Source organism: Lepidochelys olivacea (genome assembly GCF_965140295.1).
Source record: "Lepidochelys olivacea isolate rLepOli2 genome assembly, chromosome: 6".
Classification (NCBI taxonomy): domain Eukaryota; kingdom Metazoa; phylum Chordata; order Testudines; family Cheloniidae; genus Lepidochelys; species Lepidochelys olivacea.
The window spans coordinates 49,517,879-49,531,862 of NC_140416.1; the positions used below are offsets into that span (position 1 = coordinate 49,517,879).

General features: G+C 43.3%; 1 long non-coding RNA gene across 1 annotated transcript; it reads right to left on the minus strand.

Moving 5' to 3' along the window:
• Positions 1-1,673: 1,673 nt before the first annotated feature.
• LOC311522176 lies at positions 1,674-5,894 on the minus strand. The gene is made up of 2 exons (XR_014712065.1): positions 5,365-5,894; positions 1,674-3,559 (listed from the first exon to the last, which is right to left on the minus strand). It is a non-coding gene; the product is annotated as an uncharacterized lncRNA (long non-coding RNA).
• Between the last annotated feature and the right edge of the window lie 8,090 nt (positions 5,895-13,984).

Genomic DNA, 13,984 nt, shown 5'->3' on the forward strand with positions numbered 1-13,984 from the left:
ATAAACTGATGCAATCTTGCAGAATATTATGATTTAAAGAGAGGGAGAGATTGTTCATTAGGTGTGTTTCCCTGTGGTTGCATAGTTCCAATAATTTGGTAAGACCTTGAAATTCCCTGTTTACCTTTTATCCTTCAAGGGTCAGTAGCTACAGCTGTGGCAGATGAATTGCAAATGCTTTAGTGTCTGCCTGCCTGCCTGAGGGTCTTATTCACACCTGAAGTAAAATGAAAACAAAAGGAATTTTTTTCCTGAACAACATTGATTTTATCATTGTGAGATCTCTGGTGGGTGTGTTTGGAACAGTTGGCTTATAAACTACATACATTAATTAATACTTACAAGATATATTTTTAAGCTGTTTCTCCATCTTTAATGCTGCAAGAAGCTCTTATGAGCTTTCATAAATCATCAGTCTCTTGCTTGTTAAGAAATTAAAAGAAATTAAGTATAAAGCTATATACATTTATTCCTGGAGAATCGAGCCTATTGGTATGAAAAATCCTATGTTCGGTTTTTGGTTTCAGCCCAACAGGGTTAGGAATAACATATGTGACAAAAGTTTCAAACATGTAAACAATTGTGGAACATTTTTTGTTAAGTGGAAAAAAAAAGTAATGGCAGGAGGAGAAACGGGAAGGTAGTAAAAACCACCAGCAGCAAAGCCTGGTTCTGCATAAATGAGTTTTATTAACTGCTTTCTTCTTAAAAAGAGAGAAATGTCTCCAGATAACCTTTAATTTTTAAGTGGAATAGGAAATATCAGTGATGTACCCATGTAAAAACATTGCTGAAAAATAGATTCCACTGCTGCTATGCACATTCAGTATTTCATAATTGCCAAATAGAAGGAGAAAAATATGAAACTGAAAGATCAAATGAAAATTTTGGCTCCAAAAAGCACCTTTATTTTTTCACTTATATACTCAAGTGCTCACTTTTGAACACTTATTTGGGTTTTATTTTAACCTCCCTCCCCACAGCTTTGGAAAGAAGAGTAAAAGGTTTGGGATTACTTACAATGGCACAAAACTCTTTTTTGGTTGGATTTATATTTTCAAACAGAATAACCCAGATGTTTGCAATTTTGAAATGAAACAGAGGCTTTTAGCACAATGTTATTGCTAAAATAAGAGTTACACCAACAAGTAGTGCACCTTTGGAAGCTGTCTTGAGAACCCTGACTGTTTGGTGATTTCACACAGATTTAAGGCTTAAGGACCCCAGCCTGAGATCAGATACACATGGGTAGACAACCTGCATCTTTATGGTACAGAAAGGGAAATGCTGGCATTTACAAAAAATGTGAACCTTAATTAATTGTTTCATGTTGTAGACAGAGCTTTAAAACATCTTAATCCCTTCAAAACCAGCACTTTTTGTGAACAAAACTGTAGAGACCCATAACTGCAGAATCTAGGGCCATAAATAATTTTAAAGGATGTATATTTCCATTTTACAAATGGGTGTGTTTCTTCCATTAGAAACCATCCTCGGTATTTCAGAAACCGTATGTAATTTGCTCTGTTATTTGTATAGAAGGACAGCATTAGTTCTTATTAAATTAGTAAATTAAGTATATGGGGGGAAGTGCATGCTTGGAATACTCACTCATGTAATCAAAAGGCATACTTAATCTGTTGTTGCGGTTCAGTGATGAGACAGAACACAGCTTTATGCAAGCAAGCAGGCTGGTCAGCGGAGATGGGCTGTTCTGCCCCCCCTGCCTTCCACCTTCTCCTTTTATTATATTTCTCCCCCTAAGCATTACACACTGCTACACAAAGGAATGTATGACGTTGATTCATATGCTTAGTTACCATCCTCTATCTACTACAATCCTGGTTCTCAGGCCTTGAGCCCAGGCTAAAAAAACCTCCCACAGTTGCTGTCCAAACAATCAAGTTCTCAGGGTTCATATCTAGCCCTTGTCCTTGGATAGAGCAATGTGTGCATTGCTCCTAGGAGACAGTCAGGGTGTGCCCCGCCTGCTTCCAGGTGGAATAGCTAGACATTAACCCTTCATCTCCCCTTTTTTGTTTATTGATAATTGGCCATCTCATGGTAGCCGCCAATTTGTTTTATCATGCTATTTAACTCCCAGACAGACAAGGACATAACCTGGGGAGCTTTCCAGGGCAAAAATTTTACAAAGTCTTAACAAGGAAGGAATACATTGTACACAGCAACAACAAAAAATAAGCCCAATAATTACAAACACAAAATAACCAAAAGCTTAACATCTGCAATATAATCATCTAAAAGGGATACACTTCTTTTACTACAATTGTAACCAGCAAAAGGCAATATAAGTATCATTCTACTAAGACAGCAAAGGGTGCCATCACTTAAATTTGCAGGAATATAATTAAAGGTGCATGAACCACAAGTAAAAACCCATCCTGATGGTAGGATGATATGGCCATAATTATATGAAACATTAACAGCATGGGAACAATTTAAAAGGGATTGAGAAATTTTTTGACAGCCCAATGGCACCTTTGTACTAGTGCAGTTAACTATACGCGCACAGGTGACATTGTGAGCCCCGGCCGGGTACGGTGTGTGAAGGAATATAGCCGTGCGAGGCAGAGTATAGTTGGCCGGGCCCCAATTAGCCATGCTAAAATACTGGGAGAAAAGATTAGCATAAGCAAAGAGCAGTATCTTATTCTCCTTCGGGCTTGTAACGGGGGAGGTGCTTCCGAGCCAACCCCTACAGAAAATAGCAGGCACAAAAGGCACACAATCATCACAGAATTAGCAGTGATTTGGGCGAGAATCGCCACAAACAAAGTCTTAGGAGTTTCTGGCTGCTGATCTGCTGCCAGTTTTCGTTGAGCTGTGGCGACCAATGCTTTTACTGCTCCCCCTGTCACGGGCTGGCTTGGGACGTTACGCCTCCTCCGTTTCCGTCCCGCCGTTGTCGACTCGGGGGGCAACGCGGTCTCCTCCAAGGTCAGCTGAAACTCTGGTATGGGATTCGACAGCCCCTGGTGCCATGCCATGTTGTTTAAGTGCTGGTCGCACGCACCGGGCTGGAACCCACAACGGTCCTGCAGGAAGAGACACAGCAGCATATCCCCGACCCCAAGTGATTAGAGGTGCTGGGCCCAGCCACTGTGGATCGGGCAGCTGACGGTAAAAGACACGCGGTCTTTCCAGTACCTCAGATTTGTGAAAATGCCGATCCGCAGGGGTCTGCTGATCTGCATTCAGTGTTAAATTATTTAAAGTAAACAAGAGAATATACATCTGTTGTTGAATGTCTCCTAAGGTTCGGAGATGCAGCTCCCCTTGTTTTAATTGTTTATCTAGCAAGGTTTTGAGGGGCGGACTGACATTGTCAGAGCAACAAGTGGAGAAGACGCGCTGTGAGACGGCGAGTGAGACAACGTCGATCCAAAGCCTCCTCCACCCCGAGTTCGATCCTCGGCAGCTGGCACCTGATAGGGGACTAAAATCAATTGTGCAATTGACCGTCCACGCGGGAGCGACTGTGGAAGATGAGTCCACACCTGAACCTTAATAATGCCAGTGTAATCAGCATCAATAACCCCTGGAATGACAAAAAAGCCCTGTTTCCCAGCATGTGAGCGAGGGAGAACAAGACCTACAAAGCCGGCAGGGAGAGGTCCCGTCACCTGTGTAGGTATGGCACAGACCTCCCCTGGCAGCCGAAAGTCAGTGTCCTCCTGCATGATCAAATCAAGCCCTGCACTTCCAGCAGTCGCTGCCCTCATAGAGTCTACGGATTCCAAGGCAGAGGAGCGATTGCCTGAGTAGGAAACACCCCCGTTTGGCCCTGGGTTCGGGGGGGACCCGTCGCGCGGTTTCCCAACCCGCTACGACACTGATTAGCCCAGTGATAACCTTTCCCACACTTGGGGCACTTCTTTGAGGGTCGGGCTGGTGCCTTAGATGAGCGGCACTCCCGCTGAAAATGACCCTCCTTTCCACAGCGGTAACAGCGCTTCCCCTCCTTCCCAGTTTTTCTGAGGGCGGCAGCCAGAACTCCAGCCTTGTGGGCTTGTGTGCCAATGTTCTGGCACGCCCGCAGCATGTCTGAGAGCTCTAAAACACCAGAGACTTGTGCTGCCTGGAGAGCACGGCGGCAATCCTCATTTGCATTTTCAACTGCCAATTTTAACAGAAGCTCGTGAGCTGCCTCAGTGTTATCCACCTGTCGGAGGATAGCCTCCTGCAATCTGTTGGTAAAATCCAAAAAGGACTCTAAGGCACCCTGACGGATACTGACAAAGCTTTTGGTAGGCTTGCCTGAATCCGGGACCTTCTTGAAAGCATGCTGGGCACAGGTGGAGATAATGGGGAAGACGGCCGGAGGGAGTTGAGACTGCATCCCAATAGTAGCAAACTGGCCCTCCCCTGCCAAATGCTCATAAATGATACCTTGCTCTCTATATACCTGGGCTTGGCGTTCTGCCATCTGCCGATACTCACTAAGCCAAATAACATACTGACTGGGTGACAACATCATGCGCAGCAGCGTTTTCCAATCCTCAGGGATTAGGGAGTACCCAGCACCCATCCCTTCAATGAGACCACGCACAAAGGTGCTAGTCAGGCCAAATTCACGAATTGCTTTCTTTACCTCTCTAACCACCGAGTATGGCAGAGTGGTCCAGGTGCCCACGGGGTTGCCCTGGTCATCATTCTGCCAGGTCACCGGGCAAACGGAGACCAGATCAGCCAGCTCCTCTGCTGTAAGATCTGATCGAGCTTTCGCTGCGTGAACCATTTGTTGCACCAGCGAAAGCTTCTGAGCAGATGCAGATGACTCTCCAGGGGGGCCCCATGGGGGGAGGGTGATCACACACCGGCTCCGGTGGGGAAGGCCAGGGAGGCGGTGGTAATAGAGGCACTGGGGGCGAAGCAGGGGGAGGGATGGCTGCAGGAGCGGACGGGGGTGGCAGGATCGGCAGCTCCTCTGTTGGGGCTGGAGAGGGCCTTTCCGAGGCGACACACTGTGTCGCATCGCCAGGAGGGGGGATGGCTGCAGGGGCGGACGGGGGCGGCGAGAGCACCAGCCTCGCGAGGGAGGGTCTGTCTGAGGCGACACGCTGTACCACGTCGCGGCAGAGGTGCCAGGCATGTAAAGCCTGCACGGGCGCCCGAGGCTCTTTGTGCAATGTCTGGCCCAATCGCTCCCAGTCCGCTAGCTTAAGGCTTCCAGCTTCAGGATACCACGGGCACTTGGCACGCACCTCCTGTAGCAGGAGAGTGAGTTCTCGAGCCGGGCAGTCATGCTGAGCCTTACGCAGCAAATACTGCAGCTCATTACGGTGTTGCACTTGCAAAGCAGAGAGGGAGCTTCCCATACTTACCACAATGAAAAATACTCACCGGGATCCACGAAGTGGATGAGTGACGCGTCTGAAACCCTTGCCGGGCGAGGTGAGTGCTGAGGGCCCCACGTTTGGGCGCCAGTTGTTGCGGTTCAGTGATGAGACAGAACACAGCTTTATGCAAGCAAACAGGCTGGTCAGCGGAGATGGGCTGTTCTGCCCCCCCTGCCTTCCACCTTCTCCTTTTATTATATTTCTCCCCCTAAGCATTACACACTGCTACACAAAGGAATGTATGACGTTGATTCATATGCTTAGTTACCATCCTCTATCTACTACAATCCTGGTTCTCAGGCCTTGAGCCCAGGCTAAAGAAACCTCCCACAGTTGCTGTCCAAACAATCAAGTTCTCAGGGTTCATATCTAGCCCTTGTCCTTGGATAGAGCAATGTGTGCATTGCTCCTAGGAGACAGTCAGGGTGTGCCCCGCCTGCTTCCAGGTGGAATAGCTAGACATTAACCCTTCAATCTGTGCTTCAGCAGTTTTGTCAAATCTTTTCTTTTTCTTTTTTAATGTTTAAGTAAGTACTGCTGAGTTTTATGTGGTTGAGATGGAAACACTTCTGTGTTGATTCTGCTTCCCTTTTTTTGAGGCTTTGATACTTAAGTTCATTGGCCCCAGTTGATCAAAAGCACTTAATTTTAAACATGAGACATTCCCACTGATGGCAAGGCAATTGCTTACATGCTTAAAGTTAAGCATTTGCTTAAGTGTTTTGCAGGATCAAGTCACTGGCTTTCATATTTCTTGATGTCCAATGTGAAGGCAAAGGAAAGCTTTATTGTATCGCCAAAGCCTGCAACTCAGAAAATGTCTATTTCAGACATGGCCTGGTACTGAAGTTAGGTTTACCAGCTTGTAATTGTCAGAATTACCTCTGAAGCCTTTTTTTTAAAAAATTGGCATTAGGTTAGTTATTCTTCAGTCATCTGGTACAGAGGCTGATTTTAAGCAGCAGGCTGCATACCACAGTTAGTAGTGCTGCAATTTCATATTTGAGTTCCTTCAGAACTCTTGGCAAATTCCATTTGGTCCTGGCATCTTATAACTATTTAATTTATGAGTTATGGTCTCAAACCTCCCCCTACTGACACCGCAATCTGTGACAGTTCCTCAGATTTGTCATAGAAAAAAAAAGATGGCACAGGTGTAGGAATCTCCCTGCAGTGAAGACTGATGCAAATAATTCATTTAGTTTCTCTGCGATGGCCTTGTCTTCCCTGAGTGCTTCTTTAACACCTCAGTCATCCAGTGGCCCCTTAGATTGTTTGGCAGGGTTCTTGCTTCTGATGTACATTAAAAAAAATACTGTTAGTTTTTGTGTCATTAGCTAGCTGCTCTTCAAATTCTTTTCTGGTCTTCCTAATTACACTTTTATACTTGACTTGCCAGAATTACGCTCTTTTCTATTCTCCTGAGTAACATTTTACTTGCAATTTTTAAAGAAGTCCCTTTTGTCTTGGCTCTAAGAACAGCAGCTGCTGGGCTATTATTTGGGAGACAGAGGATTGTCCTAAGAAATTTGTTTTGAATCACATCCAGTCCCGTGGGATTATTTCATCCCCATATTTCTGTGCCATATAAAATGTGACCTCATACCTTGGCCTCAAACACTAAAAGGGCTGGTGCAATTAAGGGGCCCTCATGACTCCAGGTAAAATGTAACCCAGCTTGCATTGAATTTGAGGCCTTCTCTTTTGTTACCTCAATATGCTTATCCCACATACCATTTTGTGTGGACCAGATACTCAGGTTGTGGGGAAGAGCTAACTTGTTCAATAGATTGCTCATTTATTCGACCTCTGACTGATAATTATTCTTGTTCTTTAATAATTTATCAGGATGCCCTCCCATTGACAGTATCAACAAAACACATTTAATAAATGTTTCAGTCCAATGATTTTTGTGATAGCAGAACCAAGTCATCTGCAATTAATAAGAAAGACAAAGGGTGATTTATAGTTTTAGGGAGAAAATACTGATCCCCTTTTAATGCTAAAAGTTAAAAAGAAAAGGGGCTAAACAGCAGCCCCGTTGACTCCATTTTGTAATTGGGGTGGGATCAGTTAATTCCCCATCCAGGCCTATCCAAATCTTAGCTATTGTTTGTCTGTGAAGAGCTCTTAAAAAAAAAAAAAAGACTTTATTCTATGGCTTTATTTCAGCAATCTCCAATTTGCCCCACAGACAGCTCCTATCAATAGAATCAAGGGATGATTTTAGGTCAACAAAAGCTGCATAGAGTTGTCCCCCCTTAGCAAGCAGATATTTTTTTTATCAGATAAGAAAGACTAAAACAACTACCTGCAGTGGAACAGCCATTTCAGAAACCAGCTTGTTCCTCTGTAAATAAATTACTTTTTCCTGCCCAATCCTCTAATCGTCCCATAAAATATGTCATGTACATTTTTAAAGAAACGTCCAATAAACATATTGGGTGCTAATTCTGTGGGTCTTTCCTATTCCCCTTTTAATAAAGTGGATTAATAATACTGGTAGCCCAACCTGAGGGGAAAATCTCTGTATTGTTTATATTAGAGAAAAGTTTAGCCAAAACAGGTACCGACCATTCAAAATTAAATACTTCCATGAGTTTAAAATCCTCTCCTGGCACTTTATTACAACACTGAACAAGTACAAATCTAACTTCCTCACTGGATATTGAGATCAGTCTGGAAGGGAACAGGGAATGGAGGCTACCAGATCCAATTGTGCCAAAAAGTTAATACATGGCCTATCATTATATAGTACAGAAAAATATTTCACCTAACTATGCTTGGGAATCAGAACTTTAATATTACTCCTGATCTTCTTGGAACCCAAAGCTACCAATTTCCAAAGATGTACAGAATTTTTCATTTTGGCAGCAAATTTGAATTCCTTCCGCAGTGCCATGCGATGTTCCAACTTTTTCCTTTCAGCAATCTTTGTAAAGCTTTCTAAAATTAACTAGCTTTTGGAGAGAATCCGGTGAGCTATCTTTCCTGACCTCTCTTGCCATAATCTTTAGCTATTTTTTTCATCATTAAAAAAAAATCTCCATCATACCAAATTCTTTTATCTTTCAAAGGGAAAGAATAGTCCTTTCTGGGAGTTAGATCAACCTGTAATTTATGTACAATATCGTTAAATACATTAAGGCATAGAATCACATCACTAAGATTTAAAAAATCATATTTTAACCCTAGCAGATGACTGAAGGATGGATTCTCTTTAATTTTAGATTTAACCAATGGATTCCACTTAATTCACCTTGCATATAAGGCTTTGAAATTAACAGTGAAATATGGTTCAACAGCAATCAACTGATGTAATGGAGCGTAGGGAGCAAAATTTAACCTGGAAGGGTTGATGGTCACTATCAGATTTAAGGGCCTGTCAAGGTTCCTCCCCCCACTCTGAACTCTAGGGTACAGATGTGGGGACCTGCATGAAAAACCTCCTAAGCTTATCTTTACCAGCTTAGGTCAAAACTTCCCCAAGGTACAAAATATTCCACCCGTTGTCCTTGGACTGGCCGCTACCACCACCAAACTAATACTGGTTACTGGGGAAGAGCTGTTTGGACGCGTCCTTCCCCCCAAAATACTTCCCAAAACCTTGCACCCCACTTCCTGGACAAGGTTTGGTAAAAAGCCTCACCAATTTGCCTAGGTGACTACAGACCCAGACCCTTGGATCTTAAGAACAATGAACAATCCTCCCAACACTTGCACCCCCCCTTTCCTGGGAAATGTTGGATAAAAAGCCTCACCAATTTGCATAGGTGACCACAGACCCAAACCCTTGAATCTGAGAACAATGAAAAAGCATTCAGTTTCTTACAAGAAGACTTTTAATAAAAATAGAAGTAAATAGAAATGAAGAAATCCCCCCTGCAAAATCAGGATGGTAGATGTCTTACAGGGTAATTAGATTCAAAAACATAGAGAACCCCTCTAGGCAAAACCTTAAGTTACAAAAAAGATACACAGACAGAAATAGTTATTCTATTCAGCACAATTCTTTTCTCAGCCATTTAAAGAATTTTAGTATTTTTCTTTACTTCATGTACAGAACTCTTGCAGCTATGCACTGGTAAACAGCTGTGTTTAATCCCAAAAGTGACTGCACTTCACTAGGAAGAGAAAACATCCTGTATTTGTACAGAGCCTAGCAGAGCCTGACTTCCTGATCCAGTTATAGGGCTCCTAGCTGCTTCATGAATACAAATAAATATTTATTATTAATTAATTATTATTATTATTTACAGAAGGACCTGAACCAAAACCACAGATCTGGCTCCATTATCTTTGGATCCAAGTTCGTTGTTCTAATCTGTGGCTAAAATGGACCAAATTTGGACAATGAATCCAAGTACCGCAACGTCTGGGAAAGTTTAGCTTTGGAGCCAGTGTTTAAATTTTTTTGTTTTGGAGTATTCAGAATTGGAGTATTTGGCTCAGTCCATTACAAAGATAAAAAATCTGGATCCAGAATTTCTGCTATAGATAATATATAGTTTTCATATTCATTTATGAAGTCCAGTATTAATGTAATAAAATTATGTTTTGCAACATAAAACTGCTAGGCAGTACTGAAATCATGCTGAAATGTGATACTTGTCTCTTGCTTCTGGAGCTCAGAGTCTTATTTCTGTGTACAACGCTGATTTCTGCATGGTAACTCATACATTGGATTCTTGTCCCCGCATGATTCAAAAGGAGACATTTCCCATACAACCCCCCCTGGGATGTTTGTTTAGGTGTACAATGGACATGCAGTGTACGTTCAGTGGACAATGCAGGATGATCACTTTAGCCACATAAATTGGGCTGTCTCCAATGTTCCCTATAATTTTTGACAGGCCGTGTGCGCAAAAAAATTCTTTTGTGCAAATTTTTGTGTGTGCGGTGTTTCGCTGTGTGTGCGGGGTTTAGGATCTGTGTGCGCGCGCACATGCTGTTAGCCGACGGCCAAGGATGTTTGGTGAGGTGCCAGCTATGCCCGTTTATACCATCCGTGACTTTAACCGCTAGGACGCACTGTCCCTTCGCGGCGGGCAGCCCGGGCTAGGCTGACGGATGCCCCAAGGTCCTAACCACCCGTGACTTTAACTGCTAGAGCTCAGAGCTCCTTCGCAGCGGGCAGTCAATACTGACTGACAGGTGCCCCAATGGCAGCACTAAGAGCCTCTCCACACCCGTGACTTTAACTGCTAGAGCTCAGAGCTCCTTCGCAGCGGGCAGCCAGGATTGACTGACAGGTGCCCCAAGAGTTTGCCCCGTGGAGGCGGCACAACTCAACGCTAGGCTCTTAGTACTCTCACCTAATGGCCAGGCTTTAGAGCCAAAACGGCTGAGGTTCTTTAATTGTGTTGGCTGCTTTACAGTAAACCAGAGAAAACAAGTCAGGCTTATGCATAAATGGTTACCAAAAATTTATTAAGCTAGATTCTAATCATGTGGTTACAAAATTGCTAGTGCCTACTTATTTAAATGTAGAGATGTTACACACACAAACAAGTTACAAAACTGAAGCCACAATCCCAAAGAAAGAAAACAAAGTATAGAGCTCTATTTCAAAATATGTGTACACTAAAGATAGGAGATCAGGTGTGGGTGCTTCTTACCCTCCTTGCATCTCTCGATTCCAGCGGTGCCAAGCCAGGATCGGTCACTCAATTCCGCGGAAAGACGAATAAGGGACAAGGCGTAGGGACCCTCTTAGCTGCAGAAGCCTTGGGAGGCTGTCACTTATCTGACCAGCAGATAGATAGTGAAAAGCACTCAAAAATCATGGTGCTGTAGGTCCCCTACTTATACCTCTGTACTCCTTTATTCTCTTTCTCCTTTCTTATGCCAAATTGAGGCTGGTCTGTCTGGGCGACGCCAGCTTTCACAAGAGTAGTTTACACTTGCAAAGGAGAGAAACAATAAGTTTCGACTACTGGACATTTCTTTTATCAGGGTAAATATTTTCCCACCTAGGATGTTGGTGTGTGTGCATCATGCTATTTAGTTGGGGCTAAGAGCCATGTCTGTCACAGGGCCTCTGCCTGCTGTGAGCTTAATCGTCGTATCTGTTCCCAGAGGCACATTGTAGCAGCACACCTGTGCTTTCACAGCTTCAAAGGCTGTGCTGGAATATATGTTAAGTGCCCTATTCCTGCTTCCTCCTGTGTTTCCAGCAATGCTGGTCTGAGGGGGGGGGGGGCTGGCTGTCTGGCTACACATGCGTACAGCTTAGAGGGAACAGTGCTGTGGACACAATTTTAGGTGCATAATTTATGCTAGTTTTTTGTGTGAATATCCCAGTGCTAGTCAGTCTTGCAGAAGTTAACGGGATTGTGGCACGAAGTTGGCAGAAGAGCTATGATTACTCATGCAAGTGCTGAGAGAATAACTAACTGTGCCTAATGTCAATCGTACACTTTGGGCCCCTTGAAATATATATTCCCTCCAGGTTTGGCATCTATTCACATTGCCCTCTGCAACAGAGTGCAGTCAGAGCAATCCAACTGCCTTTTAGAAACATGAATGAAATACACAAAAGTGAGCCTTCTTACAGAGTATAAAAGACTGTGACCTCCAGCGAGGACATCACCCCGCCAATGGTCAAAGTCATGTGCCGTCTAGGGGTCCTGCTCTACTTAATGCTACTGTTCGACATCCATATAAGAATAGTTGGAGGAGAGCATTCCTGACATCTTCAGCTAGCCAGGAGACAGCTCTTTGCTTTCAGGTGCAGACCTAGCCATGGCAATTCATGCTTTTATCACCTGCAGGCTGGACTACTGCAACCTACTGCACAAAGGAAACTATTGCTGGTTCATCATGGAACCAATGCACTGTAGTCTAGAAAAGAAAGTAAAGAATAAGTGCACCTATAAACAGAGAAATAGATATCAGGTGACGTTTGAACTGATGAATGGCATAACTATTGAATTGGAACCATTATCATGGCATCTTTTGGTGTGTTCAATGCATTTCAGAAACACTGAAAAATAGAGAAATAGCAAACCTAGTGTTGCCTGTAGTCTAATCACAGTAGTAATAAGGTATGGATTGGTGTGCTGTGGCATAAACTATGCAATGTGCAGCTCTCTGTTCAATGATTATTTCCCTACTCTCTCTTGTGGGTTCTAAGTGAATTGATCTGACGGTGTATAATATATATATATATATATATATATATATATATATATATATATATATAAGGTTTAAGACTAGATTGAACCTTTAGGCTCAGCCCAGCGTATGGGGTACTGTGTAGCTGCATTGCCCCAGGAGGAGCTCAGAAAGGAATTCTAACTCAGAGACATCCTTCCAGGCACAATTCCTTTGAAGCTCCTGTTTTCTAGAGAGAGAAGGGTGGGCCACCTCACTCCTTACCTGATACAGCATACTCCTCCCTTCATCCAGCTAGCATTACTGATTACACATAAGGGGGTGGACCCATAACACCATCTACTCCCTACCCTTCTCCACGGCCTTTCTGCCTACTTGCCTGAGGAGTGTAAAAGGCATATTAAGCATGCCGTTCCTGCTTTCTCACATACATCTGGACCCAAGACCTCGGCATGGCTTCTCAGTGGCAGGTTAGAGTATTATTTCCCCTGACTCGTTTATGCAACAGTGTAGGACAAGGTCACAAACTTGCTCTTAATAATTTGTTCTAGGGTTAGTGTTAAAGGAATTAAAAATCTGCCAGCACAACATATTCTTCATTTGCTATGAAGCTCTGATAATCAAAATGATTGCTTAATTGGCACACTTCTGTTTCTGACAGAGTACATGCCACATTAGAGAGTAAGTATGCTGTGAATGACTGTGCATCCAACGTTACAGAGCAATAGGACAAAGGTTCACTTAGAAATTAGATAATCAAGAAAAAGGGAAATGAATAATCTCAATAATTTTTAACTGGTGATTATCAGAAGATCAGAGATGTTTGAAGTGCAGAATGCACAGAGCCCCATCAAAATTCAGGAAAAAGATAAGAAGATAAATTGGACAAGCAATAGCAGCCTTCTCTGCAATTTTATTCAGCCCAGGCTAAAAAATCCTTGAGGACTGAAGAGAGTTAATATTTGATATGGGCTGGAATTGAAAAAAAACAACAAAACTATTAGCTAAAGCACCCATAGATAAATTACATTTCTGTTCAAGACTCTTTACATAGCCAGAGTGGTGTAAAGAGGCCTTAGTGTAAACAAGAAGCAGGCCCACAGTGTTTAAAGGGCTAGTACCACTTGTCTGTTAACACCAGAAAAGCAAGGGAAGCAATGAAGGAAGGGAGAGGAGGAAACGAGGAGGAAGAAAAATGTTTCCTAGCAGAGGTGGGGAAAAGATAAAAACAAGGAGTACAGATTCTTGATAAGTCTATGCTGCAAGTGATCTATTATCTGATATTCAGTTAAGTTATCTACTCCAAAACACTGTTGTTCCTAGCTTTGGCAGGGTGTGAGCTTTCCCTAAGCTTCACAGTAGCTTGAAGGGACCATGTTCTGTCAGTGTGAAAGGGCTATGCCCCCCTAACATGCTAAGGCAAAGGCTTATGTGGTTCATAGAACTTGTGTGGCCCTCTGCACTGGGGTGAATTTCACTCTGAGTTTAAAAATCACAGATCTGCAAAA